Source organism: Nomascus leucogenys, chromosome 15 (assembly GCF_006542625.1).
Source record: "Nomascus leucogenys isolate Asia chromosome 15, Asia_NLE_v1, whole genome shotgun sequence".
NCBI classification, from domain to species: domain Eukaryota; kingdom Metazoa; phylum Chordata; class Mammalia; order Primates; family Hylobatidae; genus Nomascus; species Nomascus leucogenys.
Genome location: NC_044395.1, coordinates 80,042,681 through 80,049,823, shown reverse-complemented (window position 1 = coordinate 80,049,823; position 7,143 = coordinate 80,042,681).

Sequence of the window (7,143 nt, the reverse complement as noted above, 5' to 3'; positions counted from 1 at the left end):
AATGTCCTCCACACCTGGAGAACTACTGTACCAAACCCCCAGGAGCTCCAAGAGAAGGGACGAGTTCCAGTGTGTTAAGTATGCATCTCTTTGACCCGTTTGTTATGGGAAGAATTGCACCTTGAGAATTGACAAGTGCTTTCCCTGGTGAGGGTCTTAAAGGAGCATCATAGTATCTATTTACTTCATGTTTACTATATGTAGACGGGGTTACACATTTTAAATGTATCATATCTATGAGCTACAACTGAGGCTCACAGGGATTAAAGCAACAAGTCCATGGTCACACTGCTAGCGTATGCAAGTACTCAGCTCATGTCTATTGGACCTCATTATCCATTGCCCATTTACTTCTAGAGACATGCCTAGCAGCTCTAGTAGGAATCAAGCACATTGATTCAGGGTAATCTAAGCATTAATAAAGTCAGCCCTTTCAAATACACATGTTTTGTTTGCACAACCAAGTACAGCTAGGAGAGGGCAGATTTTCACCTTGACCTAGAAACCCCTCTTCACCACTAGAGAACCAATATGAACTATTTCCTCCAAAGTACCTTTGCCTTTGTTTTTATCCTTCTTGGAGAACAGGTGAATGGTCTCTGATTTAAGAAATGGCCCCTGCCTTCAAGGTGCTTATAGTTGAGAAAGATAGTATGTACACATGAATAAATAAAGCATTTCCATGCAATAAAGAGAAAAGATAAGTTGCCAAGTGGTAGATATAGACAAAATATATAGTTCTGTAGAGGCTACTAGATTTAATTGCTTACACAGAACTATGAGAGAAACACCAAGACAGACAGCTGCTGTGTCTCTGAGGAGGTTCTTACATCTCCCTCCCACTTCTCTGTGGCTGAGCTAGAGATTGGAAGCCAAGGTTTTGTTTTGTTCCCCTCATCAATTCTCCAACATAAAGAATTATCTTCCTGGGGAAATCAGATGCATAGGAAGAAAGGAGGTGTTGGATTTCCAGGCAGCTCTGGACACTGTCCCACCCAGTACTGCTTCTCTGACAGGTTTGTGAGGTTGCCCCTTGATCCCCACCTCCTGGTGTTCACACCCTTGTGTTCTCCCCTCCCCTTGAGTATGGTTGGGACCTGTAACTTGCTTCTAACCAACAGGATACCGTAAAGGTGATGGGGTGTGTGATTGTGTGTGTGGTTATGTGGTCACATGTCATAAGACTGTGGTGCTCATCTTGCTGTAGTCTCTCCCCCTTGCTGGCTTTGAGGAATCAAAGCAGCCATGTCAGTGGGCCCAAAGTGGCAAGGACCTGTGGGCAGCCTTTGAGCAAAAGGCAGGCTGTAGCCAACAACCAGCAAAAAACAAATCAGTCCTGCATATGGCCACAAATTCCACAAACAACCTGAGTGAGCTCAGAGTGGTTCTTTCCCTAGTCAAGCCTCAGATGAGACCACAGCTCCCAGTTCCACTTTGATTGCAGCCTTATAAGACCCTACAGAGGACCCAGACTAAGCCATGTATGGTTTCCCAACACACAGAAACTATGAGACAATAAACACGTATTTTAAGATATAAGTTTGTGGTAATACTGTTATACAACAATAGGTAACTATTATAGCCACATAAACCCCCATTGTTCACAAAAGTCTTCCAGTTTGTCCTATTATTGTTCATTGGTTTCATAGGCATTCATAGACGGAAACATCCCTAAGACGTGGTAATTCCAACGGCTTTAATGGGAGAAGCACTCTCCATTTGTTTTCAAAGCTGGAAGCAACTTTAAAGATACTAGGTAGTAGCACAGTAGTGGACAAAGTTATCTGGCCAGCATGCAATGGGAAAAGTTTCTTTTCCCAAACTGCCTCCTTATTTCCTCTAAGGAATGACATTTTCCATGTTGGATGGAGCCCAGTGGACTGTAATTGGGAACCCCACACACATCTAGCAAGAGTGGATTTGTCATCCAGGCTGGGCCAGCCCCCCGGGATTGGATGTTCCATCTCATCCTAGCAGTGTTGTTCTTGCTGTCTGTCCCTGCTGCAACTGTTGCTGAGGCTCCTGCTTCCCAGCCTCTGAAGTGGCCATGGCACCAGCCCGTCTTCAAACCAGATTTTCAGCCATCCGCTGAGTCTGTGGGCCTTTGCTATCCTTCCAAAAGTTTCTTTTGCTTAATGTTGCCAGTCATTTCTGTGGCTGGTAGCCAAAGGGCTCTTACCAGATCACAGAAGGAAACCCAGAGCAAAGGCTTCCTAGTTCTCAGACTAGATTTTCCCTGTTCCCTGGGCCTGGCAAAATTCAGCCAAACAATGAATAGAAAAGGCCTTCAGAAATGCTTATCTCACCAGAAAATGCAAGCAACTCACCTATGCTCAAGTGGATGTGAAGTACAATTTCAGATACCAGAAAGGGAAGTAGTTGAACTAATAATAGATTCAAGAAACCTAGGAAACTCAAGCAGTAGAATTTGATGAAAAAAAATTTTTTTAATCGACTTTAAAACAAGTTCTCTCAGTCTTGTCCTTCCCAAGTAATTAGTGTTTCTGAAGATAAAGGACAAAGAGATTTTCAGAACTTAAAACAGATAAGCTGCCTGAGCAATCCTACTAATTATATAAAAGAATGTGAGTTGACTGCAGATTCTTTACAGTACTTATCAGTAGTAGTTTTCATATCTTGAGGGCTTAAAATAAGAGATAAGCTCAAAGGAAATGTATTATTATTTTAGGTTGACAAAAGGTATCAATCTCTTAGTCAACTTTTTAAAAAGTAGTTTTACATTGTAGTATCCCATTTGAGTGAAGGCAGGCCAGTGACTTACTCAATCAAATCAGCAGCTAAATGAGAACTTGTTATGATTGTCAACATTTTGTAGAAAAATGTAGGTAAGGAATATATTATCGTGTCCTCCACAGTCAAGTAATCAGGTGCATTTTTAAAAGGCCCTGTATATACTGAATTCTTTTTCAAGTATTTACCAGTTTTTACCATATGCTCAGCACTGTGTTGTGCAAAACAATGCCTATGTTATCCTACTTTGTTTAATAAAAATATCCTCTATGTGTGAATCTTCTAGAAGTTCATCCTGAATAAGAACAATTTTGTTACTACGAATTAAAATCTTTCTAAAATGATAATATAGCTCCCCATTTCCTAAATAGAGCACTGTACTTTGACTACAATTTAAACTTTTCTTCACATTTCAGAAATTCATGAGCACTGTTGCTTTGTTAAATTCAAATTCAACAAACACAGTTTAAGCCACCTATGATACTGTAATGCCTTCAGGGGCTAATAAATGTATAGGTCCACATTTTTTTCAAATTAATGGCTCCAGAATATTTTCCTTTCCAAGTTCTTTTTTTTTTTTTTTTGTGGTTGTCTGTCTCCAACTTTGATATCAACTTCTACTTGTCTCACCCCTCTATCCTACCTTATGTATTATTTATATCTCAGATAGACATGTATATGTATATATGTTTTTATATGACTTTAAGTACATATATCTAAAAATATTATACATAGTATCTCTTTTGCTTTATATGAATATATACAGATATGTATTTATATGTAGAGATTCATGAATACATATATATATGTTTGCTTCCCTCCCATATGGCAAAATACCTTTATGGAATGGTAATTTATCTCTTCTGACCCAGGAAAATTGAAGGATCCCCAGGGAACTCATGTCACCAAACTCACTTGTCTAAACCAATAGATCTTGCACGTCCAAGTCAATAGATTTTAGTCTAACTGCCTAAGAAGCACTCCATACCTCTCCTGCAGGAAAAGGCTATAAATTGATGGCAGATGTTTCCCTTGCCAATCAGTGTTTTTTATCACTATCCAACAAACTGGAACTTGTTGATACTTGCAATCTAGGACCACGATGAAATGCCAGGAATGCTAAATATAAATTACATACCTACATTCATTATCAAAATTCAACACTTCCAGCGGTGTCCAAGGGAGAGAACACACTCATGGGCCCTTAGTTTCTATTTCTAGTTGAACCAGTAAAGCCCCTTTCTCACCCCTCTTTTCTGCTTATCACTAGAGACAGAAACTAAAAACCATAGCTTCAGGCTGCTAAAAGCCTAAAACTAAACAAAACAGAACAACAGCAAAATAAGGCGGGTTGAACAAGTTGGAGTTTGATAAAGTCATTTATACCTGGAGACATTCTGAGAAACAGGACAGGTCCTATACGACCCAGGGGAACAAGTGGCACTTGGAAGAGAAAAGGAATAATTTTTATTGAGCATCTACTATTATATCTACTTCCAAAGAATATTGTGAGGTAGTTATTACTGGCCCTGTTTTGAGGAAGTTAATTTCAGAAAGCTTGAGGGACAGACCCTGTGCAGCGCCAGCGTGTGCGTGCAGCTGTGCCTGGAGCTGAGGCCCACACTCCAGAGCTCGGGCCGCCTGGCACCGTCATGCGTGTTCAGACTGTGGTGAGGCAGGCTGATTCCAGATTGTTCATGGCAAATGAGAACAGTGCTTCCATGGCATTAGTCCCAAGGCGTGACCGCTGTTGCTATTTCAAGCTCTATACTTGAGGTGATTTATTCCGTATCAAGTTGCTTAAGCCAGAACATTTCACAAAAACCCCTTCATGTTACGGTTGTGATTTTGAGCACCAAAGAGGAGTTTGCACACCATGTTGGAGGGAGAAAGGAAACAACCACCATTCCTCTCAGAAGGCCAGGGCAATGTGATGCAGTGACGACACAAAAGTGCCCCTGACTCCAGCTGCCTGGCTGTCCTCCAGGTTTTGTCCACCGCCTCCTCCTGAGGGCGGGTCCTGCTGATGAGCAGCGGCTCCAGCGCTGTCACCAGAAGCTTCAATGCAGACCCACAGAGGCACCAAACCCCATACATTCATCTACCACAAGCTCCTCCCACACAGTCCCTCTGTGGTGGCTGGACCTGCTCAGCTTCTCAGATTGTCCGGTTTGTGACTCCGATCTTCCAACGAGCCCTTTCCAACCTTTACTCCCCCAGTTTCTCTCACAATTGTGTAAGATCTGATTTCTATAAGAAATCATGTACTTCATAACTCATAGAGATTCTGCTTCACCTGATTAAACCCTGGCTATAAATACCATGTAGCACTTTTGAGAGGAAATGGGGCGAAAAAATTTCCAGAGAGAGCCAAGGGCCATCCACTTCCCAGTGCCCAGAGAATAGGATGTGCCAGCAAGTTGGCACTTTGCAAGTTCTGAGCCATTTTAGTTGCCGGTATTTTCATAGCTGCAAATCCAGGAGCTGAAACATTTTAGGTCAAAGCACCCTTTACAAATGCCTTGCATGGAGCTCAGCCACTGCCAACTGCAGCTATCTGACCTGTTATTGTTAACATGCTAAGAGGCTCTGCATCCAACATCTCACTTGACTCAACTCAGAGAAGTAAGACATGCACATCCTAGGAGCCAAAATCCGGCTTCAAGCCCCAGTTCAGACTCGCTAATAAGGCACTCCTAATAAGGCACTTAACCTGTCAGGGCTGGTTTCCTCTTCCATCCTTATAGAAGTGATCCCAAGGAGATGATTTCTGAGGTCCTTAGAAATAAATTTTTATGAAAAGCAAATTCAAACTCTCTGGTGATTCCTAGCACATAAGCAGAACCTGTGCTCAACCAAAAGAATTTTGTCAAATGTACGGGAAAGAGCTGATCCTAGGGAGGAAAGGAGGCTCTTAATGAAACCACTAATCTTCAGACTTGAGCACACATGATATTCCTTTTGGCAAACACTATATAAGGCAGATTTAAATTTTATTGCCGCTATTATTGCAAGAAGTTGTTATTTCCATGAAACTAATCTTATACAGATTGGGAGTCCATCCATTCTCCTGTCAGTTTTAATATCTTGACCTTGCTATCAGTTACATACTTTTAATCTTCTCTGGGACCTTTGTCAAGATGACCTATGTGATCTATAGCTTCAGCTGAAATTTTGAGAGAAATGAATAGAATGGCACCTCATTAACAAGCATCTTTGTGAATGGGATATTCTGAATAACATACAGCCTAAGGATCTCAGGGTTGGAAAGGACCCTGGAGATCATCTTATCCAGGGGTTCACGAACTTCCAAGCTTAACCCTAACTTTGGGCCCCCAAATCAGTCCCAGGTTGGCTGTATTAGAAACACCAGAAAGCATCTTTGACAGATTCTTGGGCTTCTAATGGAGATGGGTCTAGGGTGGAACCCTTAAATCTATATTATTTCAAGCTTCCCAGGAAGCCAGTCATGATAGCTTACACCTGTAATACCAGCATTTTTTGTGTCCGAGGCAGGAAGATCACTTGAGCCCAGGAATTTGAGACCAGCCTGAGCAACATAGTGAGACCCCATTTCTGCAAAAAATATTTTAAAAATTACCTGGTCATGGTGGTGCATGCCTGTAATCCCAACTACTCAGAAGGCTGAGGTGGGAGGGTCACTTAAACCTAGAAGGTAGAGGATACAGTGAACCACGATTATACCATGGCACTCCAGCCTGGGTGACAGAGTAAGATCCTGTCTCAAAAATAAATATGTAAATAAACAAAGTGTCTCTGGTAATTCTGACTTGTTGCTAGGTTTGACGACTAATGATCTGGGAAAATCACTATCCAATATTTAAATTGCCATTACAGAACTAGTGCTAAACAAGACAAAGTAAGCCCATTACAGCCTATCTCCTCCACTGATTATAACTAAAATCTCTGGGCAGAATACAAACACTATTACCTGAGAGAAGAATAGCTTGTATGCCAGGGAGCTTACTGGGTTTTTCTTTCCTTCTTTACCTCTTGGCTTTGACATTGGAACTACCATCCTCAGAAGGCAAGACACAACTTGTGGTATGAACTTAACCAGCCTGGTTGCCTACCAAAATAAACAAAAGTCAACATTCTCCAGATGATTTTAACAGCACCTTTGACTTGTTTCCAGAACATACAACAAACTCTCAAAACTCTACAATAAGAAAACAATCCAATTTTTTAGATGGATAAAAGATTTGAACAGTCACTTCATTGAAGAGGATGTATGGTTAGCAAAAAAGCACATTAAAAAATGCTCAACATCAGCCGGGCGCTGTGGCTCACGCCTGTAATCCCAGCACTCTGGGAGGCTGAAGCGGGCTGATCACAATGTCATGAGATCGAGACCATCCTGGCTAACACAGT